Consider the following 22,452-nt stretch of genomic DNA (forward strand, 5'->3'; position numbering starts at 1 on the left):
GTCTAAGCAAGCAGTGTGACAAGTTCGTCTAAAGTCTGTCTGTGTTCGGTAACAGAAGTGAGCAGCCGTGCGTTGAGAACATGTGCGAATAGAATAGTAAAGTGTCAGAGTTTAATGCAGTAACGGCAAGTTCGACCTAGTTTAATGTGAAGGAAATAGTCGTTCATTTATTGTATATCGTGCAACCACAGTTCGTTCGTGTGTAGCATTGGACATGTGCACAGGAGAACCAGCGGCGGCGATTGCAGAACCATTACTGGTTGGATTATATTGATTTGGAACGTGTTACCCGGAGAAGAGCCTTGTTGATTTCCACTATCGTTTGGGATTTAACCTCGTGAGGATTACACTCGGGCAGACCTCATGGACAGAGGCTGGCTAGCTATCATCGTTTGCTATCGAGCATTTGGATTACAGTTATTGCTTTGCTGCTGATCGTTGGATTTACAAGGACTGGCTTCTGTACGTGGCGTCTCTTTATTCTTCATTGAATCAGACTGAGTATCCGAACATTCCTCTACCCTCCAGGCCTTACACCCCGGAGGGAACCCATTGTCTCCAGGCGGTACCAGCGTTGCCTTCTATAGTTGCTATTATACGACAGGTGGTGTCAACTTAGACCCATCGTAGGATTCCGGCTATTCTTAGTGACTCATGCTATTGACTGACTTTACACATATTCTTCGCCATACAAGCGCGACCCTAATTCTCATTCTGTAACCTAATGTTGCATAATAATAAAATACCCTCAAATACTATTTCTTTGTCAATGCCGTGTTCTTGTGGGTGTTCACCATCTATATTTGATGTACTGTCTGGCCAGTAATTAAAGTACATAACTAGCAGTGGTTTAATCTATCACAATCTTTAATACAGTCAGGGTTTTGTAACCCCTCAGTTACAGTAGGCATTGTCTAACGGTATTTAGCCGGCTAGATACTGATAGCTCCTGATATTAACAAATGCTCCAGCAAGTCTATTAGTCCATGTTGATACCTCCGTTAGCTTGCGTTAGCTGATGTTAGTTCACTGTTCAAAACGAAATGTCCCATTGAACTAAAAAGTTCTATCTTAACGTCATCTAGCCGGCTAGCAGTAGCTACAGATAGCTCTTGATATCAATGTCTTATAACATTGATTAAATGCGTATTCGAGCTGAGGGCTTGCTGAATGTGATATGACCAAAGCACAGTAACGTTATATCAATAGGATCCATCTGCAGCGCAGGAGAATCCTTGCCGTAGCTCGAGGCTACTCGAGTATAGGGTCCAGGTGCAGCTCCGGAGAATCCTTTTTGGAGCTGGAGGCTACTAGAGTACACACAGACAGTGGAGCTGTTTGCAGATAGCGAGCATTTTGACTTGTTGCGTGGTGGCGATGTCTCGCAGATAATACAAGTACAAGTCTAATTATATAATATATATATTTTATAACAAAAAAAAAGATTTATATAAAATAATTTTTAATTTCTTTTTAATCAAAAACGATCGGTATCGGATCGGTATCGGCCGATATGGCTCATGACGATCGGTGATCGGTGGCAAAAAACGTGATCGGGGCATCCCTAACTGAAACGTATGGATGGAAAAATTATCTCTTTTTTGCATCTTGACTGGAAGAAACTCAATGTCAAATGACTATAGTATTGTATCAATGGCTATAATATAGAATATAGATTTAGCTCTACAAACAAGGTGAATAACTCCCATCGTTTACAGTGTGGCAATACTACCACAGGATAAGGCTAATCCCCAGCGGTCAATGAGTTAATTGCCCAGCCCCAGCCCTTAGCTGCAATGCATGTACAATTATACCTTTAGTGAAAACAATATCGGCCACCATCTACAAGCTGGTATGCGTATATCCCAGCTTTATGGGATTGTGAATCGGACGTTCCTAACTTGAGATACGTAAACACAAAGATCCTGGAGGTCTGTGCCTGTGTGAAGACCTGTGCAGAGAAATGCTCTGGTGTGAACAGCCAGGCTGGTGTGAGCGGCGAGCCTGGTTCAACCAGGCTGGTGTGAGCCTGGTTCAAGCAGGCTGGTGTGAGACTGGTTCAAGGAGGTCGATGTGAGCCTGGTTGAGCCAGGTTGATGTGAGCCTGGTTCAACCAGGCTGGTGTGAGCTTGGTTCAGCCAGGTTGATGTGAGCCTGGTTGAGCCAGGCTGGTGTGAGCTTGGTTCAGCGAGGTTGATGTGAGCCTGGTTCAGCCAGGCTGGTGTGAGCTTTTGGCAGGTCCAAATTGTATGTTGTTTTGCGTGCACATATTCCCTCCCTACATCCCATTTCCCCATGTGGAATGCACCTGATTGGATAAAGGACATGCTGGTGCGCTATAGTGCGACATCTAGTGGCTGAATAGCACCTTTAAAATAATAACGTTAAAATAAAAACACTGGCGGCTGGGTAGCGCAGCGGACTAAGCGTCTGTCTATCACCACAGAGACAGTGGGATCGAATCCAGCTGTGGTGCTTCCGGGTTGGCCGACCGTCCATACTAACACAATTAGCAGTGTTAGCGGGTGGGAAACCCGGCGAGGGTGGGTCCTGGTCGCGTGAATATTAAAGGCAACCAACTTGTGTTCAGCTTTTCGTTCAGCGTTTCTCTGATTGGCCACGTGACCGCCCTAGCACACGCCCTTATCCGCGCTGTGTGTTGTCAGTAACAGAGAGAGACGCGGCAGAGAGTGACCGCGGCCGCGCATGAGCATGAGGCTCCCCCAGGTGCTCTGAGAGGTGCTCGAGAGGTGCTCGTTGGTTAATGCCTCGTTGTGTTTGCGTTGTTGGTTAATGCCCGTTGTTGTTGGTTAATGCCATATCGCTATCGCCGCATCACTTAACGCCATAACGAACTGCCTAACTAACTAACTAACTAACTAACTATTTCGCGATGGACCCTGCCGCCAACGTGCAAGCTTTTGTGCCAGCACAGAGCAATTTGCATGTTTCATTGATTAACGCCATTACCTGCTGTGCTGTAGGCGCAAGCAGAGGTACAGTAAGGTACAGTAGGTGTAGGTTACATGTTTCATTGATTAACGCCATTACCTGCTGTGCTGTAGGCGCAAGCAGAGGTACAGTAAGGTACAGTAGGTGTAGGTTACATGTTTCATTGATTAACGCCATTACCTGCTGTGCTGTAGGCGCAAGCAGAGGTACAGTAAGGTACAGTAGGTGTAGGTTACATGTTTCATTGATTAACGCCATTACCTGCTGTGCTGTAGGCACAAGCAGAGGTACAGTAAGGTACAGTAGGTGTAGGTTACATGTTTCATTGATTAACGCCATTACCTGCTGTGCTGTAGGCGCAGCTACAGTAAGGTACATAATTGTAAGGTGAATTCTACACATCTGACAACGCCATCTGACAATATCATAATGATGTGTTTTCTATATTATATCCACAATCATTCATCTAAAAAATTGTATGGGCGTAAATACATGTTAAGATATTCAAAATCGTCACAGCAGTATAGTTTGTTTATACTTCAGAAGTGATGTACAGTGACGCGTGAATCTGGTATTTTGCGCCATCTGACAATATCATAATGATGTGTTTTCTATATTATATCCACAATCATTCATCTAAAAAATTGTATGGGCGTAAATACATGTTAAGATATTCAAAATCGTCACAGCAGTATAGTTTGTTTATACTTCAGAAGTGATGTACAGTGACGAGTGAATCTGGTAGTTGGTTGTTAAAAACGCGAAACATAATAACGTTACGCTTTCTAGTTCAGTCAGCTAGTTTGTTTATACTTCAGAAGTGATGTACAGTGACGAGTGAATCTGCCTCAACATTATGCTCCACGCATTTCATAATCAGTCAGCGTTAAAAACGCGAAACATAATAACCTAGTTTGTTTATACTTCAGAAGTGATGTACAGTGACGCGTGAATCTGCCTCAACATTATGCTCTGTGCATTTCATAATCAGTCAGCGTTAAAAACGCGAAACATAATAACCTAGTTTGTTTATACTTCAGAAGTGATGTACAGTGACGCGTGAATCTGCCTCAACATTATGCTCCGCGCATTTCATAATCAGTCAGCAGCCTGCGTCCTCCACTGCTGCCGCTTGCTCCTTGGATTTCATTTGGGATGTGGGACGGCTGCCGCTTGCCTGCCGCGTGGGGGCGGGGGGTCGCGGCCAATCAGAGAAAAGCTGAACACAAGTTGGTTGCCTTTAATATTCACGCATCCTGCGTGTTGTAAACAGTGACTCCTACAGTTCGGTCGGGGCGCCTGCACAGCAAGGGAAGGATCTGGGAGAGGTAGTGTGACCTTCCACACGTTACACTCTCCCAGTGAGAGTCCGCGCTGCCAGGTGAAAAGAAGCGGTGGGCTGGGTACACATGTGTCGGAGGAAGCATGTGATAGTCTCCGCCCTCCCAGACCGACGGTAGGGGGTAGAGTGTGCAACGACCAGGAAGGGGATTGGGAATTGGCATAACGACTAACATTGGGAGGGGAAAAAAACGGAAAAAAGGAGGAAAAAGATCATTAAAAAAAGATATATATAATAAACACTGTGTGACTACACTTGAGAAACACTGTTGCTGCTAACAACCGTATTGCACATTGCACTGCTAAAAAAATTGCACATTGCTCATTACACACTTTTTTTGGAACTGTACATAGCTATTTAAATTGTACATAGTATAATATCTACATCCTCTGCACTGCACATTTTAGAACTGTATATCTTAATTTTAGTCATCTTATTTTATTCTATGCTAAATTTATTGTATTTTTATTAATGAATGTCACTCTTCTTGCTGTAAAGTACTGAAATAAGTGACAATAAAGGAATCTGAATCTGCATTCACTATAAAGTAGTGGTGGTGTTTATGAAGATGACTCAATACGATTTTAAATGTTGCCCCCTTTCACAGAGATTTTCTTTCTGTATGTTCTGCAGACATGGTGACCATCTATGATCAAGTTTCCCTCAGCACTCTTAAAAAAAGTGTTTGTACGACAATGAAAGGATTTTGGATTTCAATCTGTGGAGTGAAACTGTCTGAATGTGGAGCTAAAGCAAAATGCCCAAACATAAACCTGATTAAAAAGAGCTATAAGGACATGATTGTTACGAGGTACAGGGGGCTTTGACAATCACCAGATGTTTATATAGAGTAATATTTATTTACTTTATTATTGTGGGTACATATATTTAAATGTATAAAGAATAGTGCAATTATGTGTAGATATTATGTGTACCGTATATATGTATTTAGACTGTACAATCACAATCACTAGTAGAGAAGGGGTTAAAGGATTCAATAAATGTATACTTCTTCCTACTCCTTTTTGGACATGTTAAGTTAATATTGTTTATTTGTTTTGTTGTTGCTTTTCTTTTTTGTATATAGGCGTATTTTTTCACATGTTTGAAATTATTTTATTAAATTTAAATTAAAAAACCTAAATGTGACCACACTTCAGACTTAAGCTTCACTGCCCCCTGTCATGTTTACATTGAAAAACAAAACCCAATCCCCCTATTTATAATAAAACACAAGATTGTGCCCCTAATCATGATAAGGATAAGAAACCCAATCCCCCTAAAACGTATGCTACTCATATAGTGGTCAAATAAAAAGGCCATATGTATATGTGTGTATGGTATGGGTGTAGGAAATGGTTCAAATGTGAGCTCCAGGTGTTGACAATGCCGATGCAGTACATACCCTACCACATGGCCCCAATGGCCACCACAATCCAACATGTCCATAGCTAGGTAGCGAGAGCCAGCATATCACCAGGGTTATTAATTGGGCATGGGCACCTCTGGTGTTTGGTGTTTCTTCAAGTTAGGCCCACGACAGGGGGCTCAATGGTTAGTTCCTGCGTCCCAGAACCACCCCCTTCATGCTAGCTTTAACTTTTCCATGATATATCCACACGCTAAACCTCCCTGTTATCCTATGTTAACAATAGAACAATTCCTGATACCAATATCACACATGAAACAGAAACAACAGACAGAAAGAAAAGGAATACTATGCTCATTGAGGATGCTCAATGTGGACTCTATGCAACACTAACAACCCATTCATTCTACATTAATTGCACACACATCCACAGACTCATTTAAACATTCATCTTTAACATTCACTTTAGATACTTTAAACACTTAACACTACACCATATTTTTATCTATTTATTACTAAAATAATTGCACTACCTCTCTACCTCCTTTTTGCATATTGTACTTGCATTTTGAATGCCAGTTTCTGCTGCCAAGTCTGCACATACCTAAGCTTTTTTCTTTCATATGCCTCCTCCATTGAATCCTCCCAAGGCACAGTCATTTCTAATAAATTAATTAATCGTTGACTACCAGACCATAATACTAAGTTAGGCGTCAAGTTAGTACCAACAAACTCTTGTGGAACAACAACTTTCCCTCCCAACTCTACCTGCATCTCCCAATCAGTAGCTCCATTTAGGTGGCCTGACTCGTGCCTGCCTAAAAACCTACCTCCTACATTTCTCTCCCTCACGGACAAATTGAATGGCTGCACTGTCCATCCGATTACATCCTGAATTCACCTGTACTCTTCTACTTTCAATTCCTGCCGCTAAGCTCTTCGAAATGGTTATATCTCCATGTACCGGCCTTGAGAAAGACTAGTCTTACAGCCTGACATAATATGCCTCAACGTTGCAGTCTCTGAACAGAGTGGACACGACGGGTCCCCATCTACCAACTGTTTTAGGTTCTGTGGTGATGGCAGCACATCATAACTTAAGTAGCTCCTATTAGGAATTGTATACGATTGTCCCCCATACTCCACAGGTCCTTCCATCTAATCTTCCTCTTCTCTACACTTTCCCAGTTCATCCACTGTCCCTGCTTAGCGTGGGCCACAGCCTTTGTATACCTCACTACTTCCTCTTGTCGCCGTACCTGCTCCACTACCATCTTCCTCCTTTCTGTGGGGACTGGCTTCCCTGAGCTGAGCCCCAGGCCCCCCCGGCCTTGTTGCACCTGGCCTACAATGTCTGTATGCCTAAGAGCTGTCTCGGCTTCCTGTACTGCCCGTCTTGGGCTCCATTTCCTCCCGCTAGTTGGATTTGGGACCAAATGACTAAGTACTGTATCTTTGCTCCCTGATAGCAATAACTCTGTTCTCACCTTCACACACTTAAACTCCCATGTTAGGCTTGTGGGAGACTATTGCTAACTTTGCTTATGCTGGACAGTATATACCGTGAGTTCAAATTATAATATTTTAATGATAATTACAATTTGAAATGGTAATATTAAACTGTCTGGAATTTGACCACTCTTATCATTAAAACCAGTAAGTAACCATTTCATCCCTTGAGGGTTAACTTAGACGGTTGCTACAGGGGTTAAGCCGCCGGATTACTCCGGTTGACAGGCAGACTCTTGGGTTAAAAGATGGTCTGGAAGTCTTGTGTGAAGTGCTGTCACACAGAAAATGTCACAACCATCATGGGAGAAACGTAGTGATGCACCGATGTGAAAATTGTGGCCGATACCGATAACCGATATTAATATTGCTGTTCTGGCCGATACCGATATTTACCGATGTCGATATCTCTGTATAGAAAACACTTTTTTATGATAATCAAATGAGCTATTTTCCAAAACGCATAAATTTTTTTACTTTTGTAACTTATTTTCAGAAATGACTGATATTTTGAAACTATTTAAGGCCAAAACATGTAAAAAGAAGAAAAAAAAAATTACATTTTTTTTTTTTTTAATATCGGCCCTATCTTGATATCGGACCGATACCGATGTGTAAAAAAACGGCCATATCGGCCGATATTATATCGGCGGCCGATATATCGTGCATCACTAGAGAAACGTGTTGATATTTCGCAGTTGTAGCAATTTCTCAACACAAATTGATGTAAGTGAACCTCTCAAGATGGAGACCGGCGTCTGTAACTGCCCGCCCATTTGACACCCTCTATGAACAAGAGTTTATTCCAGCACAGAACACAGGGTACTTTTTGCAACAATGGAAAACAAACATGAAAGCCACCTTGAATATCGGGAAACAAGAATTCTCTCTGCAAGTGTAAAAAAATAAATGTATGTCTGAATGTAAAAAAATAAAAAGCACATAAAGGCAACAGAGCAAAGAAGCTCATGGGAAATGTATTGAAAACACACAGTACTGCGTGCGGCCAGCAGGTGCCAGAAATAGACATGGTCGCTTTAAAAGTGGCACCCTCACCCAAAATTCAATATATATATCTATCTATATATCTATCAATCCAGATTGGAGCTATCTGCTGTCACTCCAATACAATGGAGCTGAATGGCACTCGGTTTGTGGCTCAAAGCACCAACTAAATACACTAATCCACACAATAATCCACAGACCTTGTTGTGAGCCGTTTCATATAGGAACTATTTTTTCTACCGAACTACACCCCCCATAATGGTAAAAAATAGTCAATTGACTGTATTCTTATATGGCGATTTTTATCCAAAGCCCTTTACAACTTATGCCTCACATTCACTCATCCACACACACCAACGGCGGAGGCAACCATGCAAGGTGTCAACCTGCTCATCGGGAGCAGTTAGGGCCCGGGGTTAAGTGTCTTGCTCAAGGACACTTGGACACGCTGCCGGGAGGAGCCGGAATTGAACCAGGAACCTTCTGATTACCAGACGATCATTCTACCTCCTCACTGTCGCCCCATGATAATAATGAATGGGTACTTCGGTATAGTTCCTGCATGAAACTGCTCACAACAAGGTATGTGGATTATGATGTCTGGAAAGAGACATTGCTCTGAGTTTTTCAAATGTATTTACTATTTTGTGAAAATTCCAGTTCCATTACATTACAGTGACGGCAGACATTATTATTACAGTGACAGCCGACATCTCCACAGCAGATATCTCCAAAACTAGGAAAATCACACCGAATCTATCTGGATAGATAGATAGCACTACGGGGTCCATTTAAGAACTGTCCATATGAGAGGAACTGGAGGTAATGTCTCCTTCATGACACTAGGGGACCCTTTTGTACAGTGTATTATGTGGTCTATCCCCAGATAGCCTGATACAGTACCTCTGAAGCAAATGTAGGGTATTGAGATTCATAGCTACACTGTAGGGGTGTAACGATGCATCGATTAATCAAAATGCATCGATTCTAATGTGTTCGATTCATCGATTTGAATATGTTAGAATCGAAATTTAAAAAAAGAAAAAATATTTTGATGTTTTTATTGACCTATATAGTCCATTCATGCTGAGTGAATCAGTTCCCCCAGCCACATTTGTGTATTCAAAAATTTTGGGGGAATTAACTGATAGAAAATTAATCAAATCGAGGTCAAATGAAGAGATTTCATGATGCATTGAATCGTTGCCTGAAGAATCGTAATTGAATCGAATCGTTGTGAGGTCGAATCGTTACACCCCTACTACACTGACATCTATATAAATAAATATAGAAAACAGCACAATTTCTGTGATTAAAGATAACATTTTAACTGTTAAAATGAGGCTAGATTCAATTAGGCTACAACAACAACAACTAGAATCAACATTCTACCTGCCCTGGAAAGCTGTTTGTGGAGTGAATGAGCATGGACCTACCTGCCTTGCTATAATAATAACTTGGTAGCTGAATAGATAACTGAAAATTAAAGCATGAGAGATGTATTGACAGGTTGTCAATAAATGCAGATAGATACTGACTAAATTAAACAGTAAGATAACAAATATAAACTTGATACTCTGTAATTATCCAACAACATACAGAGCATATCTCTACCGGTAGGCTAATAGTTATAATTGGCTAGTTACAGTAGTGTTGATTGATTGATTGAAAAGTTTATTAACAGATTGCAGAATGGGTACAGTACAGCTCAATACATACAATTGTTAAGGGGATGAATGAATGAATGAATGAAAACTTTATTTAACAGATTGCAGAATGGGTACAATACAGTACGGCTCAATACATACAATTGTTAAGGGGATGCAGACCTGAGAAAGACGTTTGTCTTGTTTCCATCAGGGTCCCCCATTTTCAATTCATATAGACATTTATGACATACACAACATACATGACATTTATGGCATAGGGACATATAGGTATTTAGTACTGATACATTTGTGACATAAACGGTATTCAAATATACAGTACTGTTACCCCTAGATCCTGACAGAGTATATACATATGATGGGGAGGGGACTGTACATTAGGAGGGGGTGGGTGGGTGGGAGAGAAATCCAGAAATTCTCTGGATGCAGACCAGAGAAAGACTTTCGTCTTGTTTACATCAGGGTCCCCCATTTTCAATTCATCATAACATATATGACATACAAAACATGCAGATAGACAGTACTGCTACATCTATACATTTATGACATACCAGATTTGCAAATACAGTACTGTTTGTGATACAAAAAGTGTCCAGAAAAAGAGTATATACATTTGACATAGAAACTGTACATTGGAGGAGGTTGGGTAGGTGGGGTGGGTGGGGGGCTGTACATTGGAGGTGGGGGGGGGGGGGGGGGGACACTGTACACTGTACATTGGAATACTGACAAAGCCATACTTGGTCATTTACTGTACAGCTGAATGATTCACTCTTCACTGTTTCTTTTTGAGGCACAAGAGCCAATAGCAATGTAATACCATAGATATTGAACGGCCAGAAGGGTCCCTTTCTAAGTATGTTGTGGTAAATTGACAGTGCACGTCTGCGCGAGATTGCAGTGGAAGACATCAACTTTTTATTTCGTCTCATGCACCAATGACAATGATTTCCATGACAAATTGACAACATTCTATGGCCACCATTTTTAAAGTGTGGGCCATAATGAACACTCAAGAATTCTGAATGGGGACGGCCCTTCTATCGATTCAAGTTGTACAAATTCTTGTTTACAGAATAACGTTGAGCTGGGGTCAGATAAAGCATGATAGGATTACACGTCAGAACATCTGTCAAAGAGATGACCGATTACACCCCGCACTGTACCAGTAGTCCACTGTGGCATACAGCCCTATATGGTGTGCTGTGATGCTGTAATTTCACAATACACATACAGGTGGGTTAACGGAGGTTATTTCGACTAAATGGGCTTTGATGTATGTATACTACATTTTGTTTCACGTTTCACATGATGTATTTCAAGAAAATACAAAAATGGGAATTGTGGGAGGAAAAACATCTTCCAAATCTCCAACTCATCAATAATGTATTTTAGGAGGCCTATATGATGTATTGTAGCTGGCCTTCTGATAACAAACAAACACGAATAACCTAATCTATTTGGAATATATCGTGCACAGAGTGAAGCAACGTTTAGTTGGTCCAGTATTCTACATGGGATGTGTTGTTATCAGGCTGTGCTTGTTGTCCGCGCGGATTGGGTTTCCTAGATTAACTGACACAGTTTATGAATTAAGTAATTGTCATTTTGACTACATGTTCACGGGTTGCTTCCTAAACCTGTCGCATATTCATGTTCGTTGTTCATTGACACACCACCACGCAATCACCTAACGCTAGTTAAATAAAAGTTTAAACAATGTTAGCTTATTCCTTCGCTAATGTAGGTTAGCTAACGATCGCTAGCCAGATAACGTTAGATAAACAAGTTGTCCTTACCTCTTTGCATTACATATATGGATTTGAAATTGTATCCAAAATCTAGAATTAAACAATATCTTGAGTGATATAACCACAACGTCGAGGACTGACAAATAACTATTAGTATTTTCCAGAGAAACTCGTAGGTGAGCTAGCTTGGCTGGGATCCTTTGTTTTGGTTTTGAAAGCTGACGGAACATCTCGCGAGAGAATTCCCCTTCCTATAGGGGCGGGAACATCTCGCGAGAGAATTCCCCTTCCTATAGGGGCGGGCTAGAATGGTGCTCTAGCAGCGACCAATCACAACGCCCCTCACTCGAATTTCTTATTACATTTAAAACTTGTGACTGTTGTATTAAAACAAATAGGACAGGTCATATAAATCTCACAAACATGGGAAGTTTCTCATTTGCAGTCTCATTTATCAATCAGTGTAAAACCACCTCATTCATTCGTGAAGGGAATATTTGTTTCTGATCATTAGAAAGACATTTCTGAATGCATAAAATCGTTTTTCAAAACTTTTAATTGTCGGTTCATTCAGGCCTAGGCCTACAAGGCCACTTGTCTAAGCAATGTTAAATATAAAAAATAGATAGCATATATATCGTTAAAGTGCATGTAATTAAAAGCCCCATCGTCATTAACATGAACTATTCCTTATAGGGTTAGGCCACCAACATTTGATTTGCCAACTCATTAAGTAAGCTACCAAGAGGCCTATATAACACATATGTAGAAAAAATAATAATAAAAAGTTAATAAAAACAAAGGCTGATTACAGAAAACTCACTTTCTTTTGTGGAAAAGGCTATGTAAAACAAATTATATTTTCTGATAATATATAAAATGGACTATCACAACACATTTTTGGTCCTATACTGCTCTTAATGTTCATTCAGATATGTTAAAAAATAAATACAATTTATCAACGGTGGATACACCTTGTAGGCTAAATAAATAAAAGTGCTTAAAGCGTATAGAAGCTTCGCTTCCCCACAAGGTGATTTCACCAATACATGTTCAACATGCCCTATACAGGCGAAATAAATAAAATGCAGACATTCACAGACAATTACAAACAAAGATATACAATTCTTGAAATAGAATAACGGTATAACAGTTACTGGCCTATTAATATATATATATATACTATATGTTTAAATATATATATATATATAGTTTCAAATATTTGGACTTGTTGATGTATACAAGACTGATTGTATCTTGCCAAACAATTAAACCTGCGACATATTCAAGGTTTCAAACGTTTCTCCCCTTTCAAGGAGGCTATTATTAAAAATTAAATGGCTCTCAATTACTATTTCGTCAGGTCTCCCTCGCACACTATACCTGATGAAAAAGATTCACGCACATCAAGAAAATCAAGATGTCACTGCTTTTTCGAGGTGAGTAGCTTGTCCAAATGGTTGATAACGTATTCGAGTTCGCTCTCTGTCAGGTCCTTGAACTCAGGCAGCTCCTCCAGACTCCGTGTGCGCACCCGGTCCCCCTGGTGCTCCCCGCCGGTGCGGCTCGCCGCTGTGTGGATGTCCCGGAGCTTCATCTGGAGCCAGTCCTGCCGCTCCTGCACGTGCTTATGCACGCCGACGTTGTGCATGAGTTGAGCCTCACTCACTGACCTCTTTCTATGAAAGGAAAAAGAGACAATTAGTACTTGAAATTTAAATGTTGCTTTAATTATATATATTTTTTTCTATCATTGTGTGTGTGTGTGTGTGTGTGTGTGTGTGTGTGTGCCGTGTGCGTGCGTGGCGTGCGTGTGTGTGTGTGTGTGTGATATAGAGAGAGATTATGCATATTGCTTAGCCAAGCCTATGAACTATATGAATGCTGAGTGAAAAAAAAACTTACCTTAGAGGTCGTCCTTCAGTGAGTGTTGAGACGTGTAGAATGCAGAGTGAGATGAATACAATTTTATAGTCCAAACTTCTGATGGTGAACATGGTGGCCTGTCAAATTAATAATATTGATTATTTATTTACATATAAAATAGTACATGTGCAAAACGTTCACTACAAAACCACGTTATTGAAAATGATGTGTATAAGTGTATTGAAATTGGATTAAAAGTATTGTGTAAAAGGCATGACAACTTATTAATGACAAATTGGGCTTACCTCTGGTGGGTATTCTGCTCTGTCTTGTAAAAAAAAGTTATTAAGTCCAGTTAGGATATAGCTGGGGTCCACAGAAGTCTCAAGTCAACCTGGTTCCTATCAGTTATGATAAGTAGTGGACTCCTCAAGTCCCTTTTATAGCCCAGGCTGCTCTGGACCATTGATGAGCCGCCTTCATTATTGCTGTTGATGTCACCACGCGAGGGCTGATGGAGCTGGGGATAGGCATGCGTATGACAACACCTCCGCTTTCATCACCCTCACGCTGGCCTAAATTGCTGTCAATTTGAACCTCTGTGCCCCTGCCAAGACCCAAGACTAAATCTCGGATATAATATGGAAGGAACATTTTCATGCAGGGTAGGCTATATGCACGAATAGGCCTAAAACATAATACATAAATAAAACGCCTATAGCATTTTATTTCACTACGTCTAGAAACATAGCATATTTATCACTTTTTATTAAAAAGTTAATACATGAGAACTGAATTAATCTGTTTAGCCCACTGATTTACATTTATTCTGCACGTTGGCCCAATGTGCATCTTGCATTTGTTTGTTATAGCTTCTGCTTTATTCTTATTTTTAGCCTATTCGTATATTAAGAATCGCCAGATTTTACCTTTTCATGTGCCCAATTTGTTTGCCGCGAAGCTTTTAAAACCGATGTTCACTTTCCTCTAAAAGATAGCGCCAAAAATTTGGACAGATTTATGACCCTCATTGACCCCGATTTAAATCTCCGTGGTTACAAACAAATATCCATTCACTAAGACTTTACATTGTTTTAATTAGTCCCCAGAAAAGACCTCTAACGTCAGAGAAAACATCTTGACTGAAAGGGTAAAGAGGAGAATGAGAGATATGTCAGAGGTGATGCCGTCACTCTTTCTTGGCCATCTCTCGCATTGTTTTAGAATGATTTTGTGCGTGCGTGTGTCAGCTGAGGACCGTGGGGAAGCCTTTTATAAAGTGGAATATGTCGCAAATCACAACTTTACTCCCGTTTTTTTCCTTCAGCTAAAATCATCAAATTGGCCACAGTTAAATCTTTATGATAATGTTTGTATATGGATACAATTTAAACATCACGTACCCTTACTGTAAATATCACTTAATTAATAACAATACCACTTATACCCTTAGCTGAGTTGTATACCCTTCCTGTTGACTTGTTGTACAGAACTTGTAAGTCGCTTTGGATAAAAGTGTCAGCTAAATGTAAATGTAAATGTGAATGTGAATGTGAATGTGAATGTAAATGTAAATAAAATAAATACAAATAAAGTAATAGCCTACAAAATAAAATTTTATTAAAGAATCAAAATGGTCATAAACCTGATGAAATATAAAATAGAAGTCACCTCTCCACATGAATCCCCCCTATAGCATTGCCCTCTATGTCCACATTTCTGTAAGCCAGGAGAAAACAACACCATGCAATTCATGTGGCTGAAAAAATAACCTTCAAAGGGATCTTAAGCATTACAAACCTGTAGAGACATTTCAAGAAGGCCAGGCAAACACACACACACACGCACGCACGCATGCACGCACGCACGCACGCACGCACGCACGCACACACACACACACACACACACACGCACACATGCACATACACACACATGGTAAACTAATTTGCCTCCTTTCAAATCACATTGCACCTTTTTGATTGATAATCCACAAACGGACACCATTAACACAAGTCCTGATAATCAGAGAGGTCAAAGCCTCTCCATCTTTCTCTGCCAATTGCCAAGCCTTTCTGCCACCCCCCTACCCCCTACCCACCCTCTACTCCCTTTCTAATAAGCCCTAGGGGTCAACCCCTAAGTGGTCACTCACATGTCTCTTTCTCTCTCTCTCTCTCTCTCACTCACTCTCTCCCTTTCACTCTCTCCCTTTCACTCTCTCTCCCCCTCTCTCTATCCCATGTCTCTCTCTCTCTCTCTGAGCCATTAGTCAAACCGCTTTCAGTTGAGTCCAGCCATGGGGTCATGCTCTCTCTCCCACACTCAGCCACAGGTGTCCTGAGGGTGATCCATCCTCAGGTCCAAACGACCCACGTGTGCTAGAAGTGTCCTACTTATTATGGTTGGGACACCACACCCATTAGGTAACCATGAGGGCACGAGTATTCTAAATGTAGCAGAAGCTAGGAATGGCTGTGTAATGACACAAAGGACCTGTTTCCACCAGGGCTTTGTATTGGTTGTGAAATTTGTTTTAGGATTATAAGCGGACCAAGCGGTAGGGAAATACTTTATATATTGATGTTGCATCCAACAGTTGCAGAGCGTTAAATCTGACTAGAGAAATTGGATGGTTTGATATACTTCTGGCTGGCAAGATGGATTAAAATTACAAATAGATTTCTCAACTGCTGCAGAAAAATTGGCTATGGAACTCAGTGTGAATGTTATGCATCTCAAGGCAGGCGGGCAAATAGGCTTGACCCTATAGATCTTCCTCCTCGTGGACTGGTTAGGGTTTCGGAGCTCCGCCTGTCACTCACACAAGTTAAAAGAACATGACGACATCGGTTGAGAAGGCAGCAGGGGATGACGTTATGCCAGGCAGCCGAAGGATTTAAAAGCAAATTTCTAGTTCCATCTGTGAGCAGAAGGTGGGAGAAGGGTCCTAGAAATGTCCACTCTTTGTAGGATTGACAATGAGACATAGTGCCAATCAGAAAACTGCAGTGCATCTACGTGAAACGGCATCTCCATTGGCGGCCTACAGTTTCTTTAATAGTTATTGCATAGTAGGCTAAATACTTTGTTTATAAGGGCCTTAGTAAGTGCTTTGCAATTCGTTCAACATTCAACATTTTAATGAGGAGATATCAGGAGAAGAAACACTATTATTGATTATCTGTGCATGTTGAAACTGAACTAGACTGATGCACCTGTTGATACATAAACAAACTTCACAGGTGGCGAGCAATTAAAGTTGTTTACATACCATGGTTTACAAGATTTATGGCCGTTGGGGGGGCCCTGTGCCTTAAAGCTGGTGACCTCCCCTTGCTTTCCCGTGATACTATTACGGACTATGGTGGCCACGGCCTGTTTAGATGACACCCACCAAACGCGACGACCTCTGACCTTAGCTTGGTATCCTAAACCGTGTCGTTCTCATTACCTCATGCTGCCTCAATGCGAGCCATGTCACCTACGGTATGCAGAAGCAGCAAGGTGCATGGGATTACAAGAGATGAAAGACCTAATCCTTGATCCAAATACAAATGCAAACAGAAGGGATAGTCCTATTGCCAGAAAGTCAAAAGATTGGATAGGAGTCATTTATTTTGTATCATAAAACTGATGGTACATAAGCTCTTGGTACAGTTAAAGTTCGATAGTTATCAATAACCATCTCTTAGCATGAACATAAAGCCATAATCGATGTGAGTTAAAAATTCCAGATTGGGGCTTTAAGAGAGAAAGAATGTTATTATTAACTTTATGATTAGCTTAACATCCACAACAATAGCAAGTCAGGTGCATCGGTAAGTGAAGCGGTCCGGTGGTTTCAAGAATAGTTACAAGAGAGTAAATGGGGAACATTCCAGCTCTATTCAAAGATCTCCTTTGGTTTTTATAGAGGATGACAGCATGGTAGGAGGTGGACAGCAGAGAAGATAAATACCATAGATGCTCCTCGTATAAAGCCGTCAAAATAGACCAGGAACTAAAAGCACATTTCATTACAGATGTTTGATCAAAGGAATTATCCTTAACACACTTAATTGGAAAACCAAGAAGTACGGGTGACTGAAAATCGACTTGTTTGATTGGTCGATTGTTTGATTGTTTGATTGGTTGATTAGTTGATTGGTTTATCAACCTCTGTGGAACCATTTCTTTGCAAGTTAGCACACAGAGTAATTAATTATGCGATTATGTAAAATCGCAAAGCACTGCTAAGTGCCCTCACACTGATATGTCCTCATTGCCAGACTGAATACAACCAAATCACTACCTGGAGATTTAAACACTTGAAGTATGTTAGAAAGCCGCAGGAGTCATTTGAACTCGCCTGGACCTCTCCAGCGTGGGTGTGTGTTTCTGTCCTTGTCCTCTAGTGAGCCAGTAACATCTATTACTACGACACGAGTGCTAGTATGTTTAAATTAGCCTCGTTCCAAGGGTGAGACCCAAGATCACCCCTAAAACCTCTTACGTTCCGGCCCTTAGGTGAACAAGATTTTACTTTCTATGCAAATTGATTTAGATTTTTTGATTGATCATCATGCAACAACATTTATGAGGATTTTAAAAAGTTCGACAATGACTATTAGTGCCGTACAGCCCAGTGGTCAGATTTACGTGGCGGGGTCAAGGGGCAGACAGGAGAACCTTTAACAGTGAGTGAGCTCATGCACGCCCCCTTCGTTTTCTCTGACACTACAGGCAGCACATTACTGTTGCCCCTGAAGCCTGCGCCTCTTTTCCCAGAACTGTCCAAGTGACTTTTCTAGTCTCCTATAAAGGCAATGTGCCACGATGCGGTGCTGCTACTGCCACCAGACCTGGAGACCTCAGGCCCTTATCCACTCTGCTGATAGAAGCCTTTTTTATTGAAACTCATAGCATAGGTTACTGTAAGTATCAGTGAGTCAGGCGAGTAGTTAACTAGTTACTAGTTTAATTAAATTACGCAGTGGCTGGGTGGTAGTTTAACTACATTACTCAAATCGGAGTCATTATGTCAGTAGTTAACTACTTTGGGTCACATAGTTAAAGGAACACGCCAACATAAATGAGCTTACCGTCTTCTCCAAAGAGAGACAAGAAGATAGATAGCAGTTTCCTCTCTGTGCGTTCAGTAGAAAGCTATCTGGCTTCATGTTAGCCTAGCTTAGCACAATGAATGGAAGCGGACAGTGCCGGTTAGCCTAGGCATTGTCCAACTAACACCTCTCCCGAAGGCTAACCGGCACTGTCCGCTTCCATTCATTGTGCTAAGCTAGGCTAACGGTGCAGCCAGCCATTGTCTCTCTCTAGAGAAGACGATAAGCTAATTTCCCCAAATGTTGGCATGTTCCTTTAACTCAATCAGCGCCAGACCCGAGGATAGTCGGGTTAACTCACCAACCGTTCAGCGCCAGACCCGAGTATAGTCAGGTTTTCATCGTTATTTCTTTGATTCGATATTTTTATAAATTTCTCTCACACAGACCTCAGGGTTACCATAAGGAATCACTCTGAGATCGCTAGAGTGCAATACCGGCCGCATCCTGGTAGGTGGCAGTATCTCCCACCCATCGAAACCTTTTTTTCACACCTGATGTTACATTTAATTCACTCCGGGCGCAGTTTTCTTGGTCAGGCGAGTCTAGCGGTTCACTCGATGACATTGAAACGCGTCCAATGCCCGCGATACATGTGTTGTAGTGGATTATGTTGGCGACACGATGGACATCAATACTGGAAATCGCGATCAGACAATTGGAATATTCTTTTTTGGGTACCTCCTAGTGAAGGTAAGGACTATATGACATCAATCCTGCTTTGATCCAACCATGATTTCACATCGATCGCAACGACCATGTGTAACATACTCCAGAACGTATGCCGTTGGTGACGATCAAAGCATAAAAAAAACGTAGTAGCGTGTCCAGGCGAGCAACGCCAACGCTTTTAGTAAAATTCACGTATTGCTCCATAGCGCAGTTTTCTGGAATTAGCCAGGATCACTCTGAAACTATACTTATATTCACCATGGTATAACACGCGAACGTATACATGAAACAATTTATTATTTTTCACATATTGAACGATGGATAGTTGATGTCAAATGAGCCATAGTATTGTATCCATAATATAGAATATAGATATAGCCCTTCAAACACCGCCACGCATCCCCATCTTTTAGAGCGGTGGCGCAGTAGGAACAAAGATGGGCTAGGCCCACGGCGCTGAAAGAGTTAAGGTACACCTCACGCACAGTCACCCGCTCTGTTAAAATAGTCAACGACCCCTCTCACCCAGCACACCACTTATTCCAGCACATGCCCTCAGGTCGCTACAGGTCCATCCTAACCAGACACACACGTTTCACAAACAGTTTTTTCCCCACAGCAGTCCGAACACTGAACACCCTGGCCCGCCCCGCTTTGCACAAACGGGCAAGCATCTGTCATCTGTCACCGACTGACACTGTTACCTTGACTGTCCTATATGTATTTATGTATATATGTTTTGACGTTTTTGATGTTTGATGTCTGTTTCATGTTTGATATAACCAGTGCTCAACATCTGTACCAAAAACAATTACCACCAACCATCGTTGTGTGGCATTAAAGTATCTTGTATCTTGTATCTTGTAGTAGTTAATTACAAACAACATTATTTCCCATTATTTTCTAACTCCACCTCAACAACTGCAACCTGTCCTCTCCTTAAAGCCCACCAGGCATGCCTGCTTGCCCCCGTCACTAAATCAAACACACCTTGCTCCAGAGTTTAATTATTTCTTACCAGTAACGTATAGGTATATGTGTATAATCTAAAACAAACAACTACAGAAATGTCTTGGGGCATTTTGGCCATCCTGAGGGGAGCTATACCACCCTCAAGCTCCGCTCCTTAGCACCTTGTCAGTTCAGTTATTACTCCATGTACCTACTACCTATATGACATTCCAGAATCAGACTGCCATCATTTTCTGCAATGTAGTTTGTATATAGTTGAACTACGTTTTCTAAGTAGTGTTAGGTTAACTTCTTTCTTGTGAAGTATATAGTAGTTTTCCCAACACTGGGAATCAGACTGAAGTTACATGAAAACATTTAGTTGAGGAAATAAAATAGAATAAAAGAATACTATTCTGAAGAAGAAGGAGAAAAAAACAGAGACACATACACAGTTATTGGCATTACTGTAATCATCAACTGGAGTTCATAGTTTACCCAAATTCTTCAAGTCTTACCAACAGATGATTGATTAGGCATACTAATTTGAATTCAGTTCCTTTGAGCATTTTATTATCTACCTGAACTGAAGATTGCAACGGTTTTGGACACATGGAGCAATTCAAATGTGTTTGTTTTGCAATAGTAATTGAAATCTAGTCTAACTGCCACACTGTACAGTAAATTACTGCAACCACACCAAACATGGTGATGGTGGTGGCGGTGGCATTCACACCTTCTCAACTTCGCACAGCTTGCTTTCGAGCAATAACTCAGTCCTGAGTCTAAAATGTATAAACCATCTGCCTCGCGTGTTTCGGCCTCGTAAATTTTCATCACTAGATTTCATCGCCACATTCTCACAGACGCTAATGGTTCTCAAACGTATCAACCCGCAACGTGAATTAGTTAAATCGGGCCTCACTTACATTGTTATATTAAATGATTTAGCGCCCAAGTGAAACAGGATTGTGATCTGCAGGAACCTTCGTCAGAGCTCTCCTTTGCGCTGCTCAAACATTTCCCATTACTGGTGTTGTGCTAAAGTCTGGGTGTGACTATTCTTGTCCAACATTTCACCTACTGCTGCGGCCAGTTTGCTCAGAAATAAAACAATGACTCCAGCATCTGAATCACAGTCAAAGGCCTTTATCTCAGGAAGTCATTCTCAATGAAAGCGGGGGCACACTGTGCTGTGTGTGTCTCTCTCTCTGTGCGTGTGTGTGTCTCTCTCTGTGCGTGTGTGTGTGTCTCTCTCTCTCTCTGTGCGTGTGTGTGTGTGTCTCTCTCGCTGTGCGCGTGTGTGTCTGTGTCTCTCTCTCTGTGTGTGTGTCTCTCTCTGTGCGTGTGTGTGTCTCTCTCTTTATGCGTGTGTGTCTCTCTCTCTCTGTGCGTGTGTGTGTCTCTCTCTGTGTGCGTGTGTGTGTCTCTCTCTCTCTGCGCGCGTGTGTGTGTCTCTCTCTGTGCACGCATGTGTGTGTCTCTCTCTCTCTGTGCGCGCGCGCGCCTCTCTCTCTGTGCGTGCGCGCGCGTGTGTGTCTCTCTCTCTGTGCGTGTGTGTCGCTCTCTCTGTGCGTGTGTGTGTCTCTCTGTGTGCGTGTGTGTGTCTCTCTCTCTCTGCGCGCGTGTGTGTGTCTCTCTCTGTGCACGCATGTGTGTGTCTCTCTCTCTCTGTGCGCGCGCACGTCTCTCTCTCTGTGCGTGCGCACGCGCGCGTGTGTCTCTCTCTCTGTGCGTGTGTGTCGCTCTCTCTGTGTGCGTGTGTGTGTATTCCTGACCATCTGCCCTCAGATGTGTGTGTTCCTGACCATGGCCGTGCGCGTGTGTGTCGCTCTCTCTGTGCGTGTGTGTCGCTCTCTCTGTGTGCGTGTGTGTGTATTCCTGACCATCTGCCCTCAGATGTGTGTGTTCCATGGCCGTGCCTGTGTGTTTCTATCTCTCCATCTGACTGTGTGTATCTACACATCCGACAGGTCTCTGCACTATATCCCCGCTGCTAGCTCTCCGCGGGGTTGGACGCGTGACGGGAAAGAGAGACCGTTATTCTTGACAGAATATTAGACACGGTTTTGGACCTCAGCACTTCCCCTATGAGTCACACAGGGACTGAAGCGTTGTCCAACGACTGGAGAGGAAGTCTGGGTTTGACCGTTTAGAACGTCCGCTTACGTTGACCCAGAGAAAAAACAGGACACCACCAAACTGGGTGGCTCCGAGTCCACATCTGGGCGTGTGTCGGGTCGTGAGACACCGCATTGTGCTGCCC

The 22,452-nt window shown here is 41.9% G+C and overlaps 1 protein-coding gene across 1 annotated transcript in view; it reads right to left on the reverse strand.

Annotated features, from left to right (window-relative positions):
* The window catches only part of LOC311245218 (BTB/POZ domain-containing protein 10-like), a gene marked incomplete at its 5' end in the record, with an annotated part of 62,247 nt that extends 50,449 nt beyond the window's left edge, over nt 1-11,798 (reverse strand). The window contains one exon of the mRNA XM_084335038.1: nt 11,644-11,798. The remainder of the gene's footprint in view (nt 1-11,643) is intronic.
* Between the last annotated feature and the right edge of the window lie 10,654 nt (nt 11,799-22,452).

The sequence above is a fragment of the Notolepis coatsorum genome, assembly GCF_963971535.1.
Source record: "Notolepis coatsorum genome assembly, chromosome: 18".
Classification (NCBI taxonomy): domain Eukaryota; kingdom Metazoa; phylum Chordata; class Actinopteri; order Aulopiformes; family Paralepididae; genus Notolepis; species Notolepis coatsorum.